This window comes from Crassostrea angulata, chromosome 5, assembly GCF_025612915.1.
Source record: "Crassostrea angulata isolate pt1a10 chromosome 5, ASM2561291v2, whole genome shotgun sequence".
Taxonomy (NCBI): Eukaryota; Metazoa; Mollusca; class Bivalvia; order Ostreida; family Ostreidae; genus Magallana; species Magallana angulata.
This window is the reverse complement of record NC_069115.1, coordinates 29,818,589-29,846,324: the sequence shown is the minus strand read 5'-3', so window position 1 is coordinate 29,846,324 and position 27,736 is coordinate 29,818,589. Positions and strand designations below refer to the sequence as shown.

The window sequence follows — 27,736 nt, the reverse complement described above, 5'->3', positions numbered from 1 at the left end:
TATACCAATTTCCAGTAAATTTTCATTATTCATAATTCATAAGATTTTTTATTTATTTATATACCAATCTGATTAAAATCAGATCTTAATAACGCCCCGAAATTCTGATAGTCGCTGAACAAAGTGTAGCGACATCAGAATTTGTCGGAGCGGATCAAAAATCTGATTTTGATCAGATTGTTTATAAACTGGTCGCACGCCAGTATAGAATTTATCTCAGATAAAATGTTGTTGAATAATAAAGATTTTAACATAATGTTTTAACATAATATTTCCTCTTTTCTTGCAGCAGACATTTTTCTTAAACAAATAAAAAATTGACTTATCACAGAATCCCCCCTCCCCCGTTTAAAAAGAAATCAAATTTTACGTATAAAAAAATTTGTTGATCACATAAGGAAAATGGATCCCCCGGTAGCATGTAATACCGTAAATAGTAGTGAAAATAAAGACACTTTTGAGCAGCTAAAGAGCTAAAGGCATACCACACACTCCCCATTCCTCACCCCGATTTGAATTTTCCTGATTTTGAGAATTTTATTTTTCTTTTTGCTTGTGAAGATTTTTTGAATGATGTTGCCACGCCCCATTTAAAAAAACGTTCCTGGAAATTACCGTAAATACAGTGAATAAAATAAATGTGAGCATTCATCCAAATGAGAGCAAGTTACAGCTGTTTCCTATCTCTGAAGAAATGTCTCGATTCGTTAGCTTTGCAAGATTTTGAGAAGATTTTGGTATTTATATTTCAGCAGATTTACAATAACTACTTAGAGTTGTTTCCCCTTATTGTGACGTCAAAGTTCACGTCGGTCAAGTGTAGTCTGTCTCTTTGAAAACACACTAGAAAATATTGATTGTTTACTTAAAAAGCATGATGTTCTGGAAATTACACAATTTATCTGTTTCTCAAAAGTTTTACTTTGATTCTCGCGAGATGGTATCCAGTCTAGTGAGATCAGCCGACATTGAGGAATTGCATTGTGGGTCGAAATTTACTGACTCCGAAAAATTTTATTTCGTAAACTGAAGTAAGGTATAATGATGTATACTTCCGCGTTTCCTCGATTCGCAAGCCCTTTAAAGTTATCGGGATCGAGATCCAAATATTATTAAAACTTCCTTCTTCCGCTGGTTTCGCTCTCGAGCAGACGTACTTTTTTCAGACGAAGTATAAAATCGGATTTAATCGACTTGTTTTATCGAAAGTTTTCGATTTTTTTTTGCGGTGCAATACATTAAACAGATAATAAAGGCACGTTGTGCATTTCCTTGACACGTTGTGTGTGTTTTTTGAGGCACGTTGTGCATTATATTGCAAAATAAATTGCAACATGAATGACTCGGAGAGTGACCCGTACGAATCGGGACAAAACTCTGAGAGATCCGATATCTCTGATGATAATGATAGTAATCAGGAAACAGAGTTGCATGACAACTCTGATGTTATTTCTTTAGAGGCAGAATCTGATGGAGAAAGATTTGATCCTACAGAAGGTGAGAATTCATTCTCGCTTGATGGCAGCATGGCTGCTTATTGTCAGAAATATTTTTATCAACATCTGACAGAAGACAGCATCAAACGTAACATTTTAGATGCTGCCCCTGTGCCTGCGAATGCTTTCTGCACACCTCCCAAAGTTGATGATTTTGTGGAGGATTTCATAGATTTTAATGCTATGAAATTTTTGAAAATGCAGGATAAAAGCCTGACATTTATTCAAAAGAAAATCGCTCAGATTATGGGGCCGTTGGCAAAAATCTGGCAGGCTGTAGATGGGGCACGGAAGGGTCAGGAAGAGAATTCAGAGTTCTCGACATGCTGAAACTGGTAGAACAAACAGTTGTTTTAGTTGGTCAAGCTAATGCCACTTGTTTGTACGAGCGGCGTGTTAATTTTCTGGCGAAAATATTGAAAGGTGTTAAGAAAGCGAAAGAACATCTTAAGACTAATGAGCATGATTTGAGTAGAGAGAAGGATGTGCTCTATGGTGAGACAGTATTTAAGGCTCTTGACAGAAAGAGCAAAAGCAGAAAAAGAGCCAGAGAGATCTCTAAAGAAATGCAATCAAAAAAGAGGCGCTTAGACCAGACATCCCAACCGCCCTTTCGTGCAGGGCCCTCACGTGGGTATGGAAATCGTGGGGGCAGACAGTCTACATGGATGTCAAAACAAGGTAGTCAGAGTAACAGAAAACCTGTGCAGTCTAACTACAAGATTCCAAAGAAACCAAGATCAGGAGAAAACAGGTATGAAAATTACCAATGGTATTCCTCTCGTTATGGAACAAATAACAAAAATATCAAGTCTGAACAACCTACATGCCTCAGTGACACATCTCAGGTTCAAAGAAATTTGTCAAGACAAAATACCCCTAGGGGGAAGATTAGAAGCATTTCGAGAAAACTGGGAAATGATAACAAAAGATCAAAACTTATTGGAGAGTATTTCAGGTTACAAAATAGAATTCAGTTCAGAACCAATTCAAAGATTTCAACCAAAACAAATAAAATTATCAGAACAAGAAATGCAAACTCTAAATTCAGAAATAGAGGAGATGTTGGTCAAACAGGCAGTAGAGGTTGTTCAGACAAAAACAAATTGTCAGTTTGTCAGTCATTTATTTGTACGCCCCAAAAAAGATGGGGGAATGAGACCAATATTCAATCTGAAAACTCTAAACCAATTTGTAGTATACAATCACTTCAAAATGGAGGGGTTTCAGGTAGTAAAAAACTTGATACAGAGAAGGGATTGGTTATGCAAAGTAGATCTGAAGGATGCATACTTTTGCATACCAATATGCAAAGATCACAGAAAGTATCTAAGGTTTCAGTACAAAGGACAGATGCTACAGTACAAAGGACTGCCATTTGGACTGGCATCAGGTCCGAGACTTTTCACAAAAATAATGAAACCAGTCATTGCGCTATTAAGACGCATAGGAGTCCGCCTTGTGATTTACTTAGACGACATATTGTTGCTAAATCAATCACAAGAAGGGCTCTCAAGAGACAGAGACACACTCTTATGGTTGCTTCACAATCTAGGTTGGTTAATAAACTGGAAAAAATCCGTTCTAACCCCATGTCAGCAACTAGAATTTCTGGGTCTAACAATAAATTCAGTGGAAATGGAGATAACTCTATCAGCAACCAAAGTAGAGAGTATCAAAAGAAAATGTACAGACATGATCAGCAAAACAGAAGTGTCAATACAAGAGTTATCAAGTTTAATAGGAACACTGAATGCTACAGTAGAAGCTGTCATCCCAGCCTCACTGTATGTGAGGGAGCTTCAAATGTTTCAAACAAAATGCCTGCTAAAATCAAAAAGAAATTATCAACAAATGATAATACTCCCACAAACTTCCAGAGGGGAGATAAACTGGTGGCTACAGCAGCTGGAACATTGGAATGGAAAACAAATTCGACTGTCCTCAAACCCGGACTTGGTGATAGAAACAGATGCCTCGAAAACAGGGTGGGGGGCAGTATGTCTCACTCAGAACTTAAGAATGGGGGGGCCTTGGAACCCCTCAGAGAAAAAATTGCATATCAATGTACTGGAACTGAAAGCAGTACAGTTTGCAATTCAATCACTGACCAAACACAAACAGAACATTCATGTTCACATCAAATCAGACAACACAACAGTTGTTGCATATCTGAACAAAATGGGGGGGGGGACCAGATCAGAACTGTTAGTACAAACAACAAAGCAGATTTGGACTCACTGTCTATCCAAAAAGATCATGATTACTGCATAACATTTACCCGGAATACAGAATGTTCAAGCAGACTTGGAGAGTCGTCAGATGAGGGATACCAGCAACTGGATGCTGAACAAAGGAATATTCAAACAAATAAATCAGATGTGGGGGCCATTAAACATAGATCTCTTTGCAGACAGGTTGAACACACAACTGGAAAATTACATGAGTTGGCGTCCAGACCCATATGCAATGGGAATGGATGCATTCCAGATACCCTGGAACAACAAAAGAGGGTATGCTTTCCCTCCATTTTGCCTAATAACAAGGTGTTTGTCCAAAGTTCTGAAAAAAAAGTCAGAAATTGTCATAATAACTCCAGCATGGCAGACTCAACCATACTATCCACTACTTCTGACCTTGTCAATAGACAACCCAATTCTTTTACCTCCCATGAAAAACCTGCTACTGTCACCAGAGGGAGTAGTGCATCCACTAGTCAGCAATCAAACCTTAAAGCTAGTGGCTTGGAAGGTTTCAGGAGACAAAAACAAGCAGCAGGAGTTTCGGAGCAAACTTCCGAACTCTTGGCTGCAGGTTGGAGACAAGGAACTCAGACAGCTTACAACAGCTGCTGGAGACAGTGGGATAGCTGGTGTCAATCAAAACAAATTGATCCATTTCAAACCTCTGTGGAATATGTAGCTGATTTTTTGGCAGAGTTATATGCAAAAGGCTATGAATATAGGACAATTAACAGCTACAGGTCTGCAATATCTGCATTCCATGCGGGAATTGAAGGCAACAAAATTGGTAAACATGACCTCATTTGAATGAATGTGAAAATAGTCCGAATTTTCTATTCACACACGCCTTGCCGGTAGAGCTCGCTTCGCGCCGGCGCTGCGCGCCGGCGAGCTGCGCTCGCTATTAGTTTGACATCGCCCATAACTGTTAACATGATTTTTAAATAATAGGATGAACAGAAAACCGATGACTTTGAGGAATTTTTTGACCTCAATCAAGAACAGGCCGAAGAATATGAGAAAAACGAGAGCATGAATGAGGATGTTGACAGAGGTAGGAAAAACCTAGTTTAATAATTAACGAATCACAAAAGCCAACAACAACGTAACGACCGGGTTCGTATTTCCGCTTCCGAGTCGCTTATTTCATTTATATCTATCCCTAACGAGTGATACAGGCACGTAGCATTAAAGGGGGTGGGGATGGCCTCCCACTTTTTTCGCAGCAACTAAGTTTTTTAAAATTACGTATGAAAAATTATCATGGAGTCCCCCCCCCCCCCCCCCCGCCAGTTTATGTGGAGTATGTAAAAAATTGGATTGAAAAAAGAAAATGAAGAGTGAAATTGAAGTTATAGATATACCCCCCCCCCCCCCCTAACAGATTTTGAAGATTTTGGAAAGATGCCTCTTTTTTTGGGGGGGGGGGGGGGGGGGCTTGTGAAGATTTTTTAGGTGAGGCTGCCCCCTTTCAAAATCGATGCTACGTGTCTGTGATATCACTATCTAGTAATCACACAGAAAAAAGAGTTATCACGTTTTTCAAAGAAGTAATAGCACAAACATTTGTAACAAACCTTTAAAATCATACAGCCAAATGGTGATATTTGCAAAACAGTTAGAAGAAGAACATGACATTGTACATATATATTCGAAAAGGTGAAATCAGCATTGTTTATGTATAATTATTACTTCATCAAAACATTTTAAAGATTTATCTCTTAATACATGCGTACTCAATTATTCATTAATATTACGCAACAGGCGATGACGTCATCTCATCCTCATCAATGGAAAGTTTATATGTCTCTTGTGACGAAACAGATGAGGGCAGAACAGGTAGGTTGAAGATTTCATCAATAAGTTTGCAATTCATTAATTAAATTCATTCCCTGGTGAACAAAGATTGAGAAAGTTTACTATAATTTCTTCTACAATGAACTTTTAGAAACTTGTATTGCAGCAGCTGAATGTGTTGCAGAAAACGAAGATGCCAAACAAATGATACAGGGCATTCTGAAGAGCAGCGAAGTCAACAACACAGTACGTATTTTTGTTTTGTTATTTACATTCGGTCGGCTTGAATCATTATATTCGTTAAACACTAATTTTTACGGCTTCCCTTGCCAAGTTCATGTTCATTGAATTATGAATGCACCTGCTAATGATTTTCTCCTTTTTTCCAGGTGGTTGAGGGTGACAATGCTAATGCCAATGAGGCAACACCAAAATGCGTTGAGGTACACCATTTCTAATAATTCTATTCAATATCTAATTCTATAATTCATGAATTTCAGTCTGTCAATCTATTTAATTGTATTATTGTATATTATTAATACACAATTTTCATTTATACACTCTTATCGAAAAGTATCAAATCAAATGAAATCTTCAAATTTCGGAGATTGAAAAATGATTGCGTCTGACCTTCAAGCATACAACTAACGCCTCAGTATAAAAATCAAGCATCTACTGTAGAGTTCACTTGCTTCTTTTTTGTGATTCATACTGATATTTTTTCAGGTACCCTAATTTTTTTTTGTTAGAAATGAAATATCCGATTATTAATATATACATTCCTCTAACGTTTAAAATTATACTCTCGTTTAGCTTACAAGATATAAACTATAATTCAAATACAATTACTAAATAATGTTAATACATCATTCATTGATACCTTAATTGTATTCAACTGTTGACTTTGCGTGGATTATTTCGTGATCGATCAGACCTTTAGCTACAAAGAGAGCACGGACTGCACGGGATGACGTCAGACTACAAAGTATCCGTAGTAAAAAGTTAGAAATATTGGAAATTTGTTGCATCCTGTATAAAGCGTGCTTTCTTTCTCTTATTTATAAAAAAAAAATTGAAAAAAAAATGAGAGAGAGAGAGAGAGGGAGAGAGAGAGAGAGAGGAGAGAGAGAGAGAGAGAGAGAGAGAGAGAGAGAGAGAGAGAGAGAGAGAGAGAGAGAGAGAGAGAGAGAGAGGGGGAGGCTATGATTGTAGTTAGCATTTATATTTACAGAAAACAAAAAGGTTAATTTACATAACGTTGTGTAAGTGAAATGAAACATTAATCTTTTTTACATTTTTTTTAAAACAGGAAACTTGAGAATCGAACATTTTGTACACCTTAGAAGTTCCGTTTAACCAACCACGGGAGGTATGAGTATTCAAAACAGAAATTCTTTACGAAATAATGATGTAAACCCCCATCTTCTTTCTTCACCATAACTGGCAGTATTGAAAAAGAAAGTTACCAATATTCATGTGATAGTACGCTCGCTTTTTGTGGGTCTCCCAAAATATTATCAAAAACTCGTCTGAAACAACTTGGTCTTTCAAACGTTTTATATATTACGTATTAAATACTGTGGAATCATTAATTTTGGTGGGGGCAAATTTTCGTGGATTGCTTAAATTTTACAAATTCGTGGGGACGTAATTTCAAGTATTCTCTCAAACATACAGAGGAAATATGACTTTATTACCCTAATTTATTAAATCGTGGAGTATGTTAATTCGTTGATGAGAGGTACCCACGAATTCCACGAAAATTGAGCCACCACAAAATTTAATGATTCCACAGTATTTTACTGGTGTAAGATGATAGTTAAATTATAATACAACCTTAATTACATGACATTGTAACATGGCATTGATTTTTTTTTAAAAAACAGGATCGGTTTACTACATTATCCAAGTATTTTGTATATGACTCCATAAAGCTGATTTATGATGTCTGTTGTTGCTCAGGTGAGCAATGCGGCCCATGGGTTTCTTGATTTTGTTCTGTTTGTTTTTAGAGCTGCTGGACAATAGTAAAGAAAAATATTCTAGATTGCATGTGTTGTTGCTGCACACCCTCCTCGTGTGTTGCGTGCAACACAAGGATCAGAGAACAAGCAGCTTCTCAATTCGTGTCAGTCCCTCAGTGCTGTACCACGCGTACTCCTGGGGGCAAAGTGAAAATTGCCATAGCCCCAGGAAAAACTGATATAACTCCATATATGGCTTCCATGGGGATCATTTCCCTGGAGGCCTATATGGAGTTGGAGGCCCAGAAGAAGGCCCGGGAAAATGTCAACACGACACAGGAAACCAAAAGAGCCGAGAGGGAGGCCGAATTCATGCAGGTATTTTTTTTGAACGACATACTAGCATAGTAAATTATTTATTCTAACTTGCATGGAAACATATTTTCTTTAATCCATCTTCTTTATTTGCATCTACAGCTCTTTTTTTTCTAAAGTATACCAATGTAAACTATACCAATCGTCTGTTGTTCTTTATTTCTTTCCTATCCAGATTATTGAGGATATTACACCAAAACGTGTAGAGGTAAGCCATTTCTAAGAATTCTATTCAGAATTTAATTCTATAATTCATTAAATTCAATAACGCAATCAATTTCTTGATATATTAGTTAGTGTACATATTCAATAATCAATTATTCTAATGGACAAGTATCAAATAAAATGAATTACAACATTCACTGCAGAGATTGAATAATAAATTGAAAAATAACTGAATTCGAAGATAAGTCGCGTCTGACTTTCAAAGAAATCAAATAATATAATGCCTTAGTACATGTATATAACTTATCAATCATCCACTGCAGGGAACACTTGCATTCTTTTCTTTTTCCCTTTTTTCAGGTGGTTGATGATAACAATAAAAATAAAAACGCAGAAGCAAATGGTGCAGCACCAAAACGCGTTGGGGTACGTCATTTCAAAGGATTCAATATTTAATTCTGTATTTCAATTAAGTCAATTATATATATATATATATATATATATATATATATATATATATATATATATATATATATATATATATATATATATATATATGATGTTGCATATTGTTCAGTTCTAGGGGATGATTTTGTTATTCAAATTTAACATTAAAGTTTTTTATTTCAGAAGATGAAAAGAATCAGAAGATTTCTGCAACGAGTTTTCTGTTGCAGTGGGTAAGTACTAGTATATTACAAATACACTGTACACTTGCATGTCGACATAATTAAGTTGCATGTCGACATAAAGAAGTTGCATGTTAACATAAATAAGTTGTATGTCAACATATTCATCTTGCATGTTAACATAACTAAGTTGCATGTCGACATAAAAAAGTTGCATGTTAACATAAATAAGTTGCATGTTGACATCATGGCGTATCTAGCATCATGGATGTCACATGGTGGCGATATTTGAGATTTTTTTATAACTTTTATTTGATTGCAGTTTTTTTGAATGTCAATATAGTTATGTTGCATGTTGACATAACTATCTTGCATGTCAACAGCTGTATCTTGCATGTTGACATAATTAATAGAAAAATAATTTGCACACAAGGGGCAGAGATATGCCACCATAATTTTGCAATTGGCTTGGCTGAAAATGAACACTCTAAAAAAAAATCAATGTTTTATATAAAATTATTTTATGTTTAAAAACAAGAACAAATTTAAACCATGATTTAGTTTTGTGGCAATATAATTGTGAAAATTTTACGTTCTTGCTAAATTGCAAGAGTTTCTATAATATAAAGAAGATAGTTAACAGCATTCTGCTCGTTATTCTGAAGATCAAACCAGTTAATATAAAATAACTAGATTCTCTAATAATTTGATAGCTAGAGGTAATTACTACTCTTCATTGTAAACAAATGATGCAATGTAGTACAATGAAGTCGCCAATTACGGGTCACGTCAGACTGTTTCTTTGATATTTTGCATTACAATAGACTTTTTATTATATATATATTACTTTTAGGTATCTAAGTTGCAAATATTTGCTATTCAAAAAGTCGGACCATGATAAAGAAAATAATTTCTTGCATTGTTTTCCATGTATGCAGTAGATGCTGCAGATTTATTTACAAACATTTATTTATTAATGAATAAATTAAGATCAGAAAATCATTCTTTGTTAAATAATTTAAACATAGATGGTATAGAAAATACTATGAATTTGAGCTGGTTTTTCACATTGAAAAAATGTGCTTTGCTACATTTGTCTTACTGGAATCATTTTGAACATTACTGTTTTTATTCAGTAATGTATAAAAAAAGGGTAAATAGGATGAAAAATGGTAAACAAATGCATACCGGTCGGGCTGACATATCAGTTTGATGTTCATCTGGAAATTGTTGTTTTATTGGTGCATATTACGGCGTTATACCCATCAAACTTTAATTCTTTGAATTACAAAACTTTAATGAAACAAATACATGTGTTTCCGTAAAGTTGTATGATTCGTTCAATATCAGAAGTATCTTGTTGAAGTTTAAACAATTTCAATTTCAAAATCTAAGTGTAACATGTGTAACCCGCAAGAAGTAAATCTTTCCTCATGTCTAGAATTCATTTATTATTTGTAATTTCAAGTCACTTTCGACGTCGACAATTCCGAAATCTGTAATTCGATGTTAATATTTAAAAAAAAAAAATTATGCACCAAACAGCTATGTGAGTACAAAAAGATTCTGAGAAGTATTATGTCATCCTTCCAAATGCTAACGTAGATACAAAACATGCATGTAAGAAAACAGCGCGATTTTAAATAATGCGTAACTTTTTTAATTCCATGCGTCTAAAATTTCATGATTTTTACTCTGTCCAAAGATATCCTCGGTTCACATTTCGCTTAATTACTCAATATTTGTAAATACCTCAGGGAATGTTCATTCAAAAATATGAAAAATTCCAACAGTTCTGCTAAAAAAAATTGATGTCTACGGGGATTTTATATTGCAGCAGACCCGGATGATAACGTTGTATAATTGTGCGAGGTATTTCGAGTGACTTCCGAATGGAGAAAAGATGTCAACAATCGCAATTATAAATCTTCGTAGGAAATCATTTTTTGTTCCTGTGAATCTTTACGAGGGAAAAATGATAATGTCTGAATTAAGTCATCATTGAAATTTTATCTCCCATCGATTTCAATTACACTTCTTTTTACATGTATGTGCAATTTTATAAACATGTGTCCGAATGTGCAGCGTAAATATCTTGTGATAGACTATAGTGTGTTTGTTCCTATTTCGGTGGTTTTAATTTCAATGATAATCGATTTTTTAAAAACATGAAATAGTCATGACGTTCTGAAATATATTTTTATGCGCAAAGAAAATCAATAGTTAATGAATTTCTATCCCTTGCTTTGTTAGTTATTAAGCATTCATTTTGTTTTTGAAAATAAATTTACGGAAACAATATTTATAGAGGCAATTCAACAAGGCATGGTTTCCCCACTTTCGAATCATTTTCGGGTCATGTGACTTCAAAGTGTCAGTAATGTCGGGTAATCGTCTCAGAACACATTTTTTTAAAAATAAATTTGCAGCATATAAAAAGTGATGCCGGTCAGAAAATATATTTACAACTACTGATACTCAAGTAATAGGGACCAATTTCTAAATGTAAATGACAGTCGTGATTCAGAATGAAACGATCGTCATTATGTCATCATTATGACAAAAAGAAAAAATAAACCTTAAGAAAAATAACAAACAAGATAGATAAAATGACACTTGAGCTTGATGGATCATTTATTCAATTGAATCTCTTTTTTCTCTCTTTCACGTTATTGTAAATCCGCAGAAAAAATGTTTCAGGTATAGTGACCCGCAATTGGGGAAATTCCTTCCGATTGAATAATTAATTGGTGTAAATTTATTTTAGCAGTTAACATTCTGAATAATTGTTGACATTTAACTGAATGCATGTGCAATATTTTTCATCCGTTAACGCCCTCCCACAACTTTAACATCAACCACGCTGCAGCGTAAATAATGAAAATAGCATGTCAAAGATGTGTGAAAATCTCCATCTCGAAAGCGCTTGATTTCTGAATTCGTTTCTCGGAGGGTCTGTAAATGTTAATTTTCGAATATCGTTTGATAATCAAAGACATAAAGGCCTACAGTTCGTGATCAATGTATTTATGAAGTTTTTCTATGCTTCAATTTAAACAAGGTGGCATAAAATACACATGAGTGACTCGGAACTGCAGACGACCCGGAATAGACGAATTCACTGTATATTATACAGCCAACTTGCTGAATCACCAGACTCACTTTATGTTGTAGAATTATTAAAAATGTTATGTAGATTTTACTTTGCTGTGGATTACACCAACTTTTAATATTTTGCATAATTTTTTAACAGGTGTTAACAGCCTCAAAGTCAGTGCTTTGACTGAATCCTGGATCTGTATGATGACCTGATCGCTTCCTTTATGAAAGGGTTAACTCTTTGTATGAAGAAGGGGGCAATACTATTGGGTCTTTGAGTTCCACCGAATTATAGTGACAGCGATAAATACTATGACTACCTCAAAGACAAGGCACCAAAGTTATCATCACTTGTAGTCTTGTGCAAAGCAGACGCATGGGACTAACCTACTCTATTCTTTTTAATGTGTTATATTCAATTTTTCAGAAACGGTTTATGAAAATTTGCAATGTTATTAAATTTGCTAAGGTTGCTGTTATTAATTTTGGTAAGGTTGCAGAGTGAATTGGATGGTTGTCAACATCATTCTGAGAGTTTTAAAGTGGGTCTTAGTGTAATTATTTCTTGTTTCCATCTAAAGTTATATATGTGATATATATATATATATATATATATATATATATATATATATATATATATATATATATATATATATATATATATATATATATACATGTATATATATATACATTGTCTATATATAAAATTACTGTTAATAACCAATTTTTATATCATTGTTACTTTTTTAATAAAATGTACATGATTTAAAAAAGAATTTCTTTTAGTTTGTTTATTAGTTTTACATGTCGGACTATAACCATTTAAAGCAGCTCTAATGTGGCATAAAATATAGCGAGTTACAACTATTTACATGTATTAGAATCATTCATGTGTAACTAAAAACGCTTGGGAGTTTTCAAAGATTTTGAAACACAGCAGAGATGATTACATTCTTGTAAAATGAAGGAAAGAATTATCAGGGGAGACCCGCTTGATGAATCTTTGAATTGCTGATGCAATGAATTAATATTAACGGAACATTTTTATGTGTAAAATTAAAATTAAATCAAAGTACCGAAGAACTGATGGGAGTTGATTTTATTAATGTTTATATATTTTACAATCAATGATATGTTATTTTGCAAGACAAGTACAAGTAGTTTCTAATCTGTATTTGAATTACGCACATATTTATTACTATGAATTTTGGACTTTTTCGACTCAAGAATGTTGATTAAACCCCATATGAATCATGTTAAGTAATATTTAGAGATAGAATAAATTCAATCAAACTATGTATCATTAATAGAAATATTTCTGGAGAATTTATGGATCCAAGCAGTATTTAACTCTCGTCTCGTTCAACCAAACGCTCGGCTATCGCCGTTAATCTCCGACAAGCAAGAGAGACTCTCTGCGGAGACAGCCGAGCGTCGAGTTGAACGAGACTATATTGAACTCTGGCGTATGAATACACACAACTACAAAAATATCTAAATTTTTCGTACCATTTTAAATCTGACTATTTTCAAGGTATTTATAAATATGTTTCCTTGAAAACAATGCTCTAGCATACATTATTTCGAATTTATCAATTATTCTCAAGAACTAATTCTTGTCAGCGGCAATGATATGTGCTTTGGTCCAAACACTGTTTCACTTTCGGTTTGTCAGAGTAACTGCATAGGAGAGTTGATTAAAATCAACTTCCAAAAATTGAAACAATATTCATGTAGCAATGATATTCTATGCTTATTAACTGACATGAAAAACTGTGCATGGACATGCCTATATCTAAGCAAGTATAAGAAAAATAGGGGGAATTGAATATCAATCAAGGAATGAAAAAACCAAAATGATAAAATTTATGTAAATGTTATTTAAAATTGTATTATTAATATATAATGATTATATTCAAATTCAAAGTAAAACATTATTCAATAATGCATATTTGAGAATATAAAGGGAAATGTAGTAGACCCCCAAAACACTCTGGAATGTGTCAAATGAATTGAATCCTAGTGTATATTCGCGAAGTAGAATTCTAATTCAATGCAGTTTAAACAAGTATATTCATCACATATATTCAAATAAGTAGAAAACTATACATTGTATATAAGCAAAAAAAGTAAGCACAAACATACAAAATACGTGATTTTGTTATAAGTCCATAGATCTTCTTTTGATGGTAATAAAGTGGAAATATAAGCATAAACAGTTCGCAAAACAATTGCGATTTCTTTAATAGTCCGTTGACGTTTTTTCGACGATAACTCCATATTTCTAATGGTTTAAATATTGACTCTAGAAGAGAAATATTTCCATATAAGTATCAAATCTAAAATACTAAGCCCTTGTTTTTAAAAGGTTTCAGATCAGAGTTTGAATCTTGATCGATTGACTGTAATCCCTTTATAAAGATACATTTCTCTTAAACATAAAAAGATACTACTGTGCAGATAACACCGACTAAAGCTCTTTATCTTCATGCGTGTCTAGACATTTTCTGTATTTAAAGATAAAGTTTTGGAGATTTTCCAAAAATTTGAAAATGAAAAAGCGTATGATTTAAAAAGTTAATGAAAATTCGTATATGCATGAAGCTATGATAATTTAAATTATACAAATTAACTGACATAAAAATACAGTAAATATCCATATTGGGTACATGTATTTGTAAAGTAAAAAAAAGGGGGGGGGGGGGTAATATAATTTAAAAAAATGTTAAAAAAAAATCAGAATGATAAAATTTACTCAATTTTTTATGTTTTGGTATTCTCTTTTGCATAAAATTTTGTTTAAAATCAAATACATCTTAGCATTATAATGCTTGTCAAGTTTAAAATAACCAGTATTTGATTAAATGAAAGGAAAGGTAGAGCAGACATATCTGAGATGAAATGAATAATCGCAAAACAGAATTCTACTACACTGCAGTGTTTACAAGCATGGTATGATCACCACAAACGCTTAAGTATAAAAAAGATACATAATGTTTGTGTATATAGGCATAAACAGTTTTTACAGAAAAAGTTGTTTTATGTTTTGTCAATATTTTGATGTTTAATTTCGACGAAAATGCCATTATGATAGTTTTCAAGGTTATAATCTTCACTCTAAAACAAAAGTATATCCATTTAAGTATCATAATAAAACACTTCGGACTTTTTCTTTGTTTCTCACAAGGTATCATACTCGGGTTAAAATCTTGAATGGTTGTATTCCCTTTTAAAAGAAATTAGTGTATTTAAAAAATAAAAAGCACTAATATGCGGTGAATCCGGCTTAGGCTTTACATTCCTGCGTGTTTTAATGCTATTCGTATTTCTATGGCCCATTCTTATAGATCTGAAAAATTTTGACTTTAGTCAAGCATTTGACGGCATCTTCATATTTTTGTTCTTCTACCAACCAAAGTCTGTTAACAGCATCTACACAAATTCCCCAGGGCCGGAAAATCGGGGAAATGGACGACAGAATGTGGGTGATAAATTGTCCATTACTTTGCAACATATGAACCAGATCATTTTCTACATCTGCAACTAAAATGTGTCCCTGTCCCGAACATGCAATTCCTCTTGGAGTAAAGGTTTCTGATTTTTGAATTGCCGGCAGAATCCCTGTGTAGCTGAAACGAAAATCTCCACTTGAAGATAAAACAATTACTTTGTTATCAAAATCTGAGACACAAATATCATCAGTCACCCTGTTTTCACAAACAAATCGAGGGTTTGAAAACAGCGGTTCCCCACTGGATTTATGCGAGTACTCACTTTCTGAACTTATTTCTGAATGGGTTATATTCAATGTAATCTTTACAACAGCGGCATAGTTATTTCTTTTGGAATTGGGAACTATGCATATCAGAAACTCTCCAGATTTGGTGCAATGCACACCCCATGCTGTATAACCTTTTTTATTGTAAATAATTCGAGCGTTATATTGAATTTTAACAACTGAACGTTGTTGGTTGGCATCAATAACGTGTGGCTCTATTTCAACGACACCGTTGAATCCGTCTGAATAAACAAGGTTACCTTTCAATCCAATCGCCAGCCCTTGTGGTTCCTTTGGAGTATCTAGTACTTCCATTTTTGATTCAACATCACGAACGTCAAGAACATTTTTATAGGTGTATATAGAAGGTTTGTTACCACTGATAAAAGCTCGTGACAACTGTTCACTGTATGTAATTTGAAACAGAATGTTGATGCAACTTTTGAATTCTTTTATTTGAATTGGAGATTCGCATATTCCCATCGCGTAGCGTTTCATGTTATCTGGACTCACAAAGGAAGCAGAGATAGGCCGCCTTTTGTGACTTCGGTCTGTGTGAGGTACTGGTATTCTCGGAGGTTGAAGCTCTTGACTACGAGGTCTGGGTTCAGCCGTGTATGGGCGGCTGGCTAGAACATCAGTCTTTTCTTCTCCAGCGTTTGTTTCTTCAAAAGACAGACACCCAAAGAAATTTATCATGTCATCTTCTTTAAAAGGTCTTGGATTAAAACGTAGAATTCTCAATCCTTCGAGCGCGCTGGTTTGATTCCAATTCATATTTTTCTTTTCATAAAAAGCTAACTCAATTGGACCCATCGAATTCAGATTATGTTTTGACATTTGTATTCGTTCTCCCAGATAGGCTCTCTCTCTTATAAGGTCGTGAACTCTCTTTTGGTGTGCCCCTTCAAGATTTTCAACCTATGCAAGAGATTTAGAAAGAATATTTTCAACGCAAGCTTTCAATTCGAGCGCTCTGCTTTCTAGTTTTACCTTGATTTGACTAAAGTCCTGAATGCTACCAAAAACTACCCCTTCACTTATATAGGAATTAACGCGGCACTGTCTAGCCTCCATCCGTTTTAAATTCGTCTTTACTTTTTTTCTTGCAGATTCACACACTTTAGCAATACTTGTATCTTTATGTGAGAAATGATACTTTAATTTGCATTCAGGGCATATTGGTGTATTGCAGTCTTTACATCCGGCATTGTAAAATTGGGAAGGATGTTCCATGCAGTGCTCTCCAGCGAACTGTCTCTCATTGTACAGAACAATCACATGAGAAGAAAAGCTAGAATGTTTTTTATGTTCATCATAACATTTTTGACACATCTTATCTCTGCAATTCTTACAGTAGTAGTCTGCCACAGAGTTCTCGCAGTATTTACATCGCACCACATCTTGCGCTTGGTTTGAACGTGGTTGGTAGGCTGCCATCACATTTGTTATTCTGTTTCTAGAAATGGGTTCAATATAAGGTATATTATTTTTCGAATGTTCAATAATGTTTTAATTACAGAGAAGTTAAACATTTTAGGATGTGTTGCACGATCTCTTTATTTGATACGAAATCGCAGTATGAAATATATATTTCAAAATTACTGTAAACTTACCAAATAAGATGTTCGTTCTTGTTCAATATCTCTATAGAAATGGAAAATTGTGGATTCTCTGAACTGTTTTATAGGTAAGAAGTAAAAATAATCACCTGCAACGACGTTACAAAAATACCACATTGGTTTCATGATCAATAATAGCTCCAGCTAGTTAAATACTTTTTGTAACTGCGTTTCATGTGTGATATCTGGTAGGCAAATGTAGTCTGACTATAAGAGAGATTAAATAAAGAACTTAGGAACACAAAAGAGTGAAGTTTGAAGGATTTTCAAAACTTTGGAATGCAACAAGCTCGAAGAAAATTAAACAAACATTATACAATGCAGCAAAAGCAAACATAAAATAAACATTTATTACCTTTATAGTTTAGTAAAGTTATAGGTAAATATGATGAAGTAAAAAAAACGGATTTACAACATATACAAGTTAAACAAAACTCTCTTAAACCAAATATCGTTAAAATAAAGGTATCTTGTGGATGGAATTATCAACTTGAAGGTAATATGAGAAGACACCTTATCGCACCCTCATTTAAATGAAGCATTTTTTTAGTATAACCCCTTGTGGGTTTTTTTTTTGGTGTTTTTTACTCTCTTATGTCTATTTTTGTTCCAGTTTGGTGGTCGTATATTTCAGTTTATTTTCTACATGTTATGGTTCCTTAAAAAATTCCTTGTAATCTTTCCTACATTTTTTTTGTTTGGATTTATTCCAAACATCAAACATTTATTAACCTTTTTGCGACATTTCAAAAATAGTTTTTATATCAAATAAGAGGGTGTAAAATAATTTAATTTTAAGAATGTCCTATTTTTATCGTTTATTATAGAACTATAAAGAATTTACCTGAAAGAACTTATGTTACGGCTACTTGTAAGACAACAACACCGATTTTTATTTGCAATATGCAGTTCTTAATTTTAATGAAGTTACTTCCTAGATATTCATTGAATTATGTTCAGTGTTTCTATACTCTATGATAGATTTCAATGTTTTTATCGTTTAATAAATTTAACTTTTTATGAAAATAAAATCGTTCTGCAAGAAGTAGGTTTATCTAATGTTTTATATTTACATTTTCATTGTATTGGATTTTAATTTTCATATCTATAAATTATCTCAGGAGTTTACATTTTTTTTCCATTGAAAGCTGTATATGTTTCTAATATAATAAAAAATGTATTTTTGAAGTGCTGTCTAGTGACACTGGTAACATTTTTAAACTATTCATTTGCCCATGAAGAATGTTTATGGTTACCTAGTTACCATGGTAACACTTAAACTATTCCCTTTCCCATGAAAAAATTAAATGGTTTAAAAATTCACAATATTTCCTTTGCAATTCTTTTATTCTGTATAGCTGAAACTGCTGACATCTTTTATATTTTGTGTTCAAAATAGCTTTAAGGTATGGCTATTCTTTAATTTTTTGCTTCTGTTACCATGGCAACCGGTCCCCAGAGCAACCGTTTGCTGAAACTACTGCCATATTTTATATTTTGTGTTCAAAATACCTTTAAGGTATGGTAATTCTTTAAATTTTTTGTTTCTGTTACCAAGGCAAACGGTCCACAGAGCAGCCGTTTAGGTAGGTCTTGCATCTCAATTCACCAATTCACCAATTCATGGTATCAAAATAGGAAATAAGTTGAAAATCGGTGACTAATGTGCAGTATGCGTTGCCACTGAATTTTGATATTTACAGAGATTCGATCTTTAAAATATTAAGAATCAGGCGAGATTAAAAAACCCCTATGGATATTCGAATTAATTATTCGAGTTCTTCGTTTATTATTGTTTATTAATGGATTTTTCATACAAAAACAATTAAGTTGGCTTTTGTTATACTCAATCTATAAACATATTTGAGTAAAAAAATCACTAAAATTTGAGCTTTTTCTCTCTTATTTAATGGTCAATATAGATGTTTCCTGTCAATTCATAATTAAATGAAAACATCCTCATAATATATAAATATCAAATTAAAAAGCCACTGTGTGGAACTATCATTTCATTTACGAAGAATTATACATAACACATACGTCCACTTTTAGACAAGCTTTGATGTTATCCTCTTTTTAACATTCCTTGATTTTTTGTATTAAAAAAATGACTTTCCCATGCCATAATAGGCGATGACTACCCCGCTATTAATTTAGTCTTTATATGCTAACTAACTTTGGCATCGAAACTAAACATATAAACATAAGACTTGTCCAGAAATTTTCAAAAGGGGGGGGGGGTATAAAAAAACAGTCTTTGCGTGACTTTCCACCCATTTTGTCAAAACTTTCATTTAGCAGCCGGTGCATTGTTTTAAAGTTTATAGCCGGTGCTAATTATACAATCCAGTATTTTAAATAGCAACCGTATCTTTCAAAATCCATGTGTATTCCATACATATCTTTTAAAATATACTTCATATGTTCATTAATTTTAGTATTTAATATGTTCATTTTTTTCGTCCTTTATTAATAAGAATTGATTTAAACATATTTTCACGGGCCATGCAGAACCACCACAATCTGTTTTCTAAATGAAAATATTAGCATAAAACTTTGTTTGATGTGCCTTTTGATTCGTCACCCACGGAAGAAATTTCTCTATATTTGGTTACTCATTAGGCTATTAAGCAAATTATATTCATTATCAATTACAATAATTTCTTAGTTCCGTGCACACAGATTCTTTTAAAATTTACTTGATTTTGGGACACTTTTCTTGATTTTGCGGCCTGAACCATGCAATCTATATCTGATCATTCAACTATAGCTAACAACCATTCAATTTTCGAAAAGAAACATCGAACGTCGTTTTTATCCATAGCAACCGTTTAGGTACATCACCGTGACAAAGGATAATATCTCATCGCATAATACACATGACCGGCTTTTATTTACAAACTGGAATTTAACCGTTTCCATGTGAATTTCAAATTTATCAATAATCTTCAAATTTCATGTCATAAAAAGTATGGTCCATATAAACATTACAAACTCGGTGCTAGATTTGCTTTTGCGCATCAACATAATCGGGTACTAGCTCTACCCCGCTCTTAGGCTAGATGCGTTCCATGTGGTGTACTTATGTGTTTTCGATATGCAAAATAAGATTAATTAACATGCCTATTCACCTTTCTTCTGTGGTGATCAGCTAAGGAATTCATTGTGTTCTAATTGGATTATCTTGTGTTGAACAATACAGGTAAGTTCATCTTATGAGACACCGGTAGACTTAAGTATTACTTTCACTTTTAAAATAAGTGATCTCCCTTTGCCAGCATACTGAATCATCTTCTTTTAATATTTTCATATTAAGCTTATTATCCTTACCTTTCCTATCGCATTTATTTCAGTTTCTCTCATTTTAATTGCATTTTTTTCTTTGTCAGACTCCATATTGCCCCTTTGAAATTTTGTTTTATAACAGGTTCAGTACAATCCCTTGGTTAGCTATATAGCTATTTATATGCAGCTAAAATATTCATTCTAAGAAATGGACAAAATAGCAATTCACTTAAGTTGTTACACCATATATTCGCACCACAGACCATTAAAAAAGTAGATAACATTGCAGTTTTTGAACACTTTTAAGAAAATAATATATTTCCATTATTTGGGTTTATGTTCACCACTCTGTTTGCATTAAGGCATGGATAAGAATAATTTCATCTTGTTGTGCTGAATTATTACAAATTAATTGTTCAATTATCTTGTTCACCATATTTGACCTCGTTTATATTTCGTTCAAGATGTAACTGTGTGGTCATGAATCAATTGCCCCACAACTCGTAGAACTTTTAAGTGCGAAGTCTTTTAAGGAGACACAATTTGATTAATAAACTTTTACATGCATTGCTTTCAGAACAATTCAAAGTTGAAAACTCTAATAAGTACTATTTTTATACATGCTGAAAAAATTATACATTTAAGGAAAATAAATGACAAAATAGCTGAACCAAGCTACTCTGAATAGCTTTTTTCAAGCTACATAGCTTTTCCAAGCTATATAGCTTTTTCAAGCTATTTAGCTTTTTTCAAAAAGAAATTTTATCGGAACTTTTAAATTTATGTATTACATGTAAATAAGCGCAGATACTTATCATGTTAATATGCCTTATAATAGGAAGGAAAGGGTCTTTATATTCTTAATGTACTATGATGCATCAAACATAATATAGGCCATGACCCAATGGGATTGTTATGACTCCATGAAACAGAGAAATACCAGATATCTATAAAAAACTTTTGAGATCCACACCACTAAACCATATATTTTCTTGTTTCAAATGCCATTATATTGCATCAAATGGTGCAAAGTAAATAACCCCAGAAGTTGTCTTTAAACCACATCCTATCATCTCTTCTGAAATAAGAAATGATAATATATTTTGTTAACTTTTGAGATCCCCATCCCTAAACTATAACTATTCTTCCTCTTTGTGTCATTGTGCATCAAATTATGCCCCCTGATTGTCCAGATGAACGTTATCTTGTCCATACATGCAAAGAGTGATTGACCCATGCTGGTAATTCCTAACCCAATGATTACCCTGCTTTGTTTAGGAGATTTTACAATTGCCCCGAATACATGTATAACATTTTGTTTATCGGAAAAAATAAAAAGCAATTCCCAAAACCTTAATCTGCATCTAGAGAAAAAAACAATGAAGAAATGATTTAAAATTTGGTATTGACAAATGTAAGAATTAAAAGACTCCAAATCTTTAGAACCAGGTTTGATAAGAGAGTGGGGCGTGAAGGGAAAAGTTAATTTTAACCATTTATTGCTATTTATAAGTTTAACTTGAATAAGTTATTAATCTCCAGGTAGAACATAGACTTCTGATCATATTTCAATCGATCATTTGTCAATTATATATAAGCAAAGTGCAAATGTAGGTTTTTTTTCAGAAAATATTTTTTACCAGTTTATAAAACTTTTTTAAAGACCTCGAATTTTATTTCGATTTGAATAGATCATTCGACAATTATGAAGAGTGTAAATGTAAAGTTTTTTCATTTAAAGAAAAAAAAGAATGTATAGGGCTTTTTTATTTCAATAAAAAAGGCATTTTATTTACAGTTTAAAAAGGGATAAATGTTAATTTTCTTCTACTATTTGACTTACTTTTTGATAATTGTCCTAAAATTAGACACAGGGAAGCGATGAATTAATTAAAAAAATTGTTTAATTCAGGTTTCCGATCAAAGAGTACAATACAATAAGTCACCAGGCACAACAGAAAGGTACAGTTTCCTCCAATATTTGCCCTAAAATTCAAATGTTGTTTAAATCTCATAAAAATACACATATGCCATCTTGAACATGTGTGTATATAAAGTACCAAGATATACACTTTTAAATAGTATCAAAAAATAATAATGACTTCAACATTTTGGCATACTTCTAAGACTTGGTAAAAAATTATGAAAAATTGCACATTTCATCATTGTTCTTTGTAGAGAAAATGTGTCCGCAGCTGTCGCCCACAACGAAATTAATATATTTTATATGATATTACATGATCAATTTATTATGTGAGTTTCATCGTGAGCGACAGCTGTGGACATATTTTTCTATTAAAAAAACCCACTAAGAAACTAGTGTCTTCTGCTCATTTTTATAAAAATTACGGGAAAATGCACTGTTTGTGACGCCACAATTGATCTTGTGAAAGTTCATAGAGGTAACTATTTATAGATTCTTAATTTATTGGTATTCTTGCGTAAATAAACGTTACATTTTAATTTCCTGGGATATTTTTAAAAACCACTCTTAAACAAGGCAAACTGTACCTAGTTCAATATGACTGAAACTGTACTTAGTTCTTATAAACAAACTGCACGAAGCATTACCAAGATGGATGCCGTAGCTTACCAAACATCGGTGACTAATAGAGTGATCAAACAATTTTTAAAATACTCCTTTATAAATAAAAAGCAATCTAAACATTCAAATTGCTAAATAACAGCTTGGGATTTAATGTATGGACAAATATTTACATGTATATATATTAATACAAGAAAATAATTCAAACTCATGGCCACTCAATAAAACATTAATTTAGCTAAATCATCCCCGTTTTAACAATCAGTCAAAGAAAAACTGTAAAACTTGTGATAAAAATTTTACGCTCTGCATTGTTATTGCCTAACTGGCTTTACTCTTTTCAAAATTTGTAGGATTAACTCAAAATATCTTATAAAAGACAATTACAGTAAAAGAATACAATGCAAATAATATTTGAAATGATGCGCTTTTAATTAGCTAGAACGTACATGTATTTAATAAAACAGACAAGAAATGCATCAATAAAAACTAAATAAAAATAAAAAATGATTATGAAATATAATAACACAAACACTTTTACCCAATGAAATGAAGAAACTAAGCTAAAATTTCTTTACTCAAGAAGAAACAACTAAAGAATAATTTTAAACAAGTATTCAAAAACAATTTTACCTGAAATTAGACACAAGAAGCGCTCAATTTGTTAACGATGTTGTTTCGTTAAGGTCTCCGATCAAAGTGGCCAAGATATGGCACACTATCTAAATCGGAAACCCGGGCATCCTTAGTAAATTTCAGCCAATTAAAATTGATTTTCTTTGTTCTAATAAAATTGCACCAATAAAATATAAAATGCCTAGATCACGTGACCCTTATCTATGGACACTGACATAAAGAAATCACCGAAAATGAAAGATAATCCCCTACCTTAGAAAACTATGTCGACACCTGAGCACATCTTGTTTTTGACACTAGTTAAAAAAGATAAAAGAAAGCCAAATCACATTTGTAAACTACGGGACACGTATACTAACGTCCGACTTAGTTATATCATCATTTCACATTTTTATGGGTATCGTCAAACACTCCTAACAGCTAGACCTTTGATAAGAAAATTGGCAAGATTCCATTACTGTTCAAAATCACGGACATTGCTTAAAGGTAACAATCTATAATAGCAATTATTCAAAAGAAAAAATATATAAAATATAACTCCTGAATTGAAATCCAATGATATTAAAAAAAAATGACTGACATTGCCTGTTATACAGTATATTGACTGTTACAGTACCTCGCTGTACTTTTCACTGACTGCCACTGTACCCTACTGTCAATTTCTACTGACCGACACTGTACCCCACTATACAGTTCTACTGAATTCCACTATACCCCATTGAAAGCCACTGTACAGGGCACTGTACCCTACTGTATACTATTGTACCATTAATTAAAAATATAAAATCTTTTTTTAAATTCAGTATGATATTTTCTGTGATATTCATATTCATTATGGTGTGTAAAGCATTATCGTTATGCACACATTTGTACATTGAGAAGAATTCAACTGGTCGTTAAATTTATTAAATATGTTTATTCTATTAACTTTTATTGTTATTAAATGTTACGATCACAAAAATGATATGTTCTTTAAGATATTTTCTCTAGCTAAAAGATGAGCATTCTTATTTTAGCACATTGAATCTGATTTGTAAAAATAAGCATGAATTTTATATAATCATGTTTAGTTTGTAACTGCCGGTGTAACGACGAAAAGTGGCCCCCGTAGAATATTGACCCGGGGGTCAAATTTCTACGGAGAAAACTGACTAAGGATCAGTATTCTATGACAAGTAGAGTCCTTTTTCTAATGTAGAAAACCATTCCAGACCTGTAGATCTACGAACCCCAACATGTTGAAAACCGACCCCTTAGAATTTTGACCTCACTGATAAACAACATAGAAATTAAAGAAATTCAAGCATTCATGTTTGACGAGTGTCGGGGGGGGGGGGGGGGGGACGAAAGCATATGAAAAATTAGATAAAACTAAGTATGCGTCTCAAGCTTGCCTTGTTGAGCCCCTTCGCTAAGCCTTTTTACATCACAAATACTAGATAAATCAATTTTTCTTGGTAAATGGTGGCGAATAGTTAAATCATTATCAAAGTGTAACAATAAAAAAAAGTACCACCTCCAATGAAATCAAATGGTAAAATACATATACACCCAGTAGATAAAGCATAAGAACTTAACAAACATTTTGCAAGCATATCACATATAGAAATAACTAATGAACCCAGGCTTCCACCTCAGGGCCCAGGGCCCCCCTCTCAGCATAGAAAGAATTAACATCACAGCCCAAAATGTTGTTGATCAATTATCAAATCTAAATATCACCAAACCTCCAGGCCCAGACGGTATCTCACCTAAGATTCTTAAAAATATCATACCTTCAATCAAGCATCCAATCGCTAAATTATTTAACCTTACACTTCAAAATCAAGAATTACCTTTTATATGGCAATTGTCACATATTACACTTTTATATAAGAATAAGGGCAACCCAGAGGACCCCTCAAACTATAGACCAATTGCAACCGTATGCAAAATACTGGAAAAAATACTTTTCAAAAACCTGCACAATTATATGAAGGACCACAATCTTCTTTTTAAAAACCAATCAGGATTTCAGCCCTCTGATTCCACTATCAATCAACTTACTGAAATTTATGATATTATAATATCTAACCTTGATAAAGGTAAAGATATTATGTTCATATTTTGTGATATATCAAAAGCATTTGATAAGGTCTGGCATAAAGATCTCTTCTTTAAATTACAAAAATATGGAATCAGAGGAGAAATCCTTGGATGGATAGAAAACTATATTACTGATAGAACACAAAAGGTTGTCATCGAGGGCTATTCCTCAGGAATTGAAACCACTAATGCAGGAGTACCCCAGGGGTAAGTGTTAGGACCATTCCTCTTTCTTATTTACATTTATGATATTGTTGAAAATATATGCAACCAAATAAGACTCTTTGCAGATGACACATCACTTTTTGTAGTAGTTGATGATAATGATAATAATTCAGCTAAATCATTAACAGCTGATCTTGAAAAAATCAAACAGTGGTCTAATCAATGGCTGGTGGATTTTAATCCAAACAAAACAATAAAAGTTAACTTTTCTAGAAAGAAAAAACCCATCCCCAGGTCTCCTTTGGTAACACTTTAAACGATATAATCCAAAAAAATAATCATTGTCACTTAGGACTTACTTTGCAATCAAATGGGGGATGGTCACATCATATCAAATATCTAAGAAAATGCATGCCAAAGATTGAACATGCTATGCATTCTTGTATATAAAATAAATAGGGAATCATTGATTAAAATTTACATTGCATTTATTCGCCCTGTGTTAGAGCATATTGATGTAGTCTGGGACAGTTGTACAGATGAACAAAGTGATTTATTGGAAAGTATACAGATTGAAGCTGCACGAATAATTACTGGTCTTAGACGAAACTCATCTAAACAATACCTATATCAGGAATTAGGCTGGGAAACACTTAAGAAACGTAGATATAACCATAAATTAATATTATTGTTCAAAATATTAGATAATTATACCCCTGAATACTTATCTAATATTATTGGTGAATGTTTCCCCCCACATACTACCTACAATCTTCGTAACAATTACATCTATCGCACACATGTTGCAAGAACAACATTTTACTTCAATAGTTTTATACAATCTACAATTATATTGTGGAACAATCTACCTCAAAATACAAAAAATATAACTACAGTTTTAGCATTTTAGAACAGCCTCAAAAATATTAATAGTAAAGAACTGAGTATGCATAAATTATTTAACCATGGCAAAAGATTAGAAAATATTTGGCAATTGTCAGTTGAGAAATAACAGTAGTAACTTAAATGCTGACCTTTACTCACACCACCTTATTGCTTCTCCACTATGTCAGAAGTGCTTTCTTGAAGTGGAAGACTCTAAACATTATTTCCTACACTGTCCATTATATGCCTCCCAAAGAAAATCTCTATTTGATTATATGAACGACAATTCCATACCAATCACAATTAAGAATCTACTTTTTCGAAGTGATAAACTAACATTTCAAATAACTTACTATTATTTGATAAAAATCATTTTTACATAAAAAGTGCAAACAGATTTAAGTATGTTAGGTAAAACTGTACACATTGTATAAAAAATGTATCAAAATGGGTACCACTGACTTTCCTTACACTCCCTTCTTTTCATTTTTTTATTGCTTATTTGATCTCCCCCTCATCCTCGCCCCCCCCCCCCCCCTCCCCCCAACTTTCCATTTTTTTCTACTCTGTTATCATTTTTTTTGTTATTATTACATGTTTTTTCTTTTCTTTCTCATTTTTTCTCTACACTACATATATTTTCAACCTTAGCAATTAACCATTATTTTTCTATTTTTTTTATTTTCATTTTCCTACTATAAGCTATTTTTTTGTTTATTTTTTTTGCATTGTACCTCCTTCCAATGCTATTTATAATATTAATCTATTATACAAAATTCAGTTGCAATATATAAGTATATATATCTTAAATAAAATTATATAATTACTCATATTATACCTTGACTACAGGAGAGAACATAAATAGGCATTTTGCCTGATGTTCAATCTATTTCAATGTATCTATATACTTGAATAAAATACTTCTTAAATTAAATTAAGCCTTTTTAGGGTTATGCCCCCCCCCCCC

General features: G+C 32.8%; 3 pseudogenes; 2 read left to right on the top strand and 1 right to left on the bottom strand.

Annotated features, from left to right (window-relative positions):
* Positions 1 to 1,145: 1,145 nt before the first annotated feature.
* On the top strand, positions 1,146 to 4,546 carry LOC128185291 (uncharacterized; annotated as a pseudogene).
* On the top strand, positions 4,547 to 8,724 carry LOC128185290 (uncharacterized; annotated as a pseudogene).
* Positions 8,725 to 14,530: 5,806 nt separating this feature from the next.
* Positions 14,531 to 16,986, bottom strand: LOC128183984 (uncharacterized; annotated as a pseudogene).
* Between the last annotated feature and the right edge of the window lie 10,750 nt (positions 16,987 to 27,736).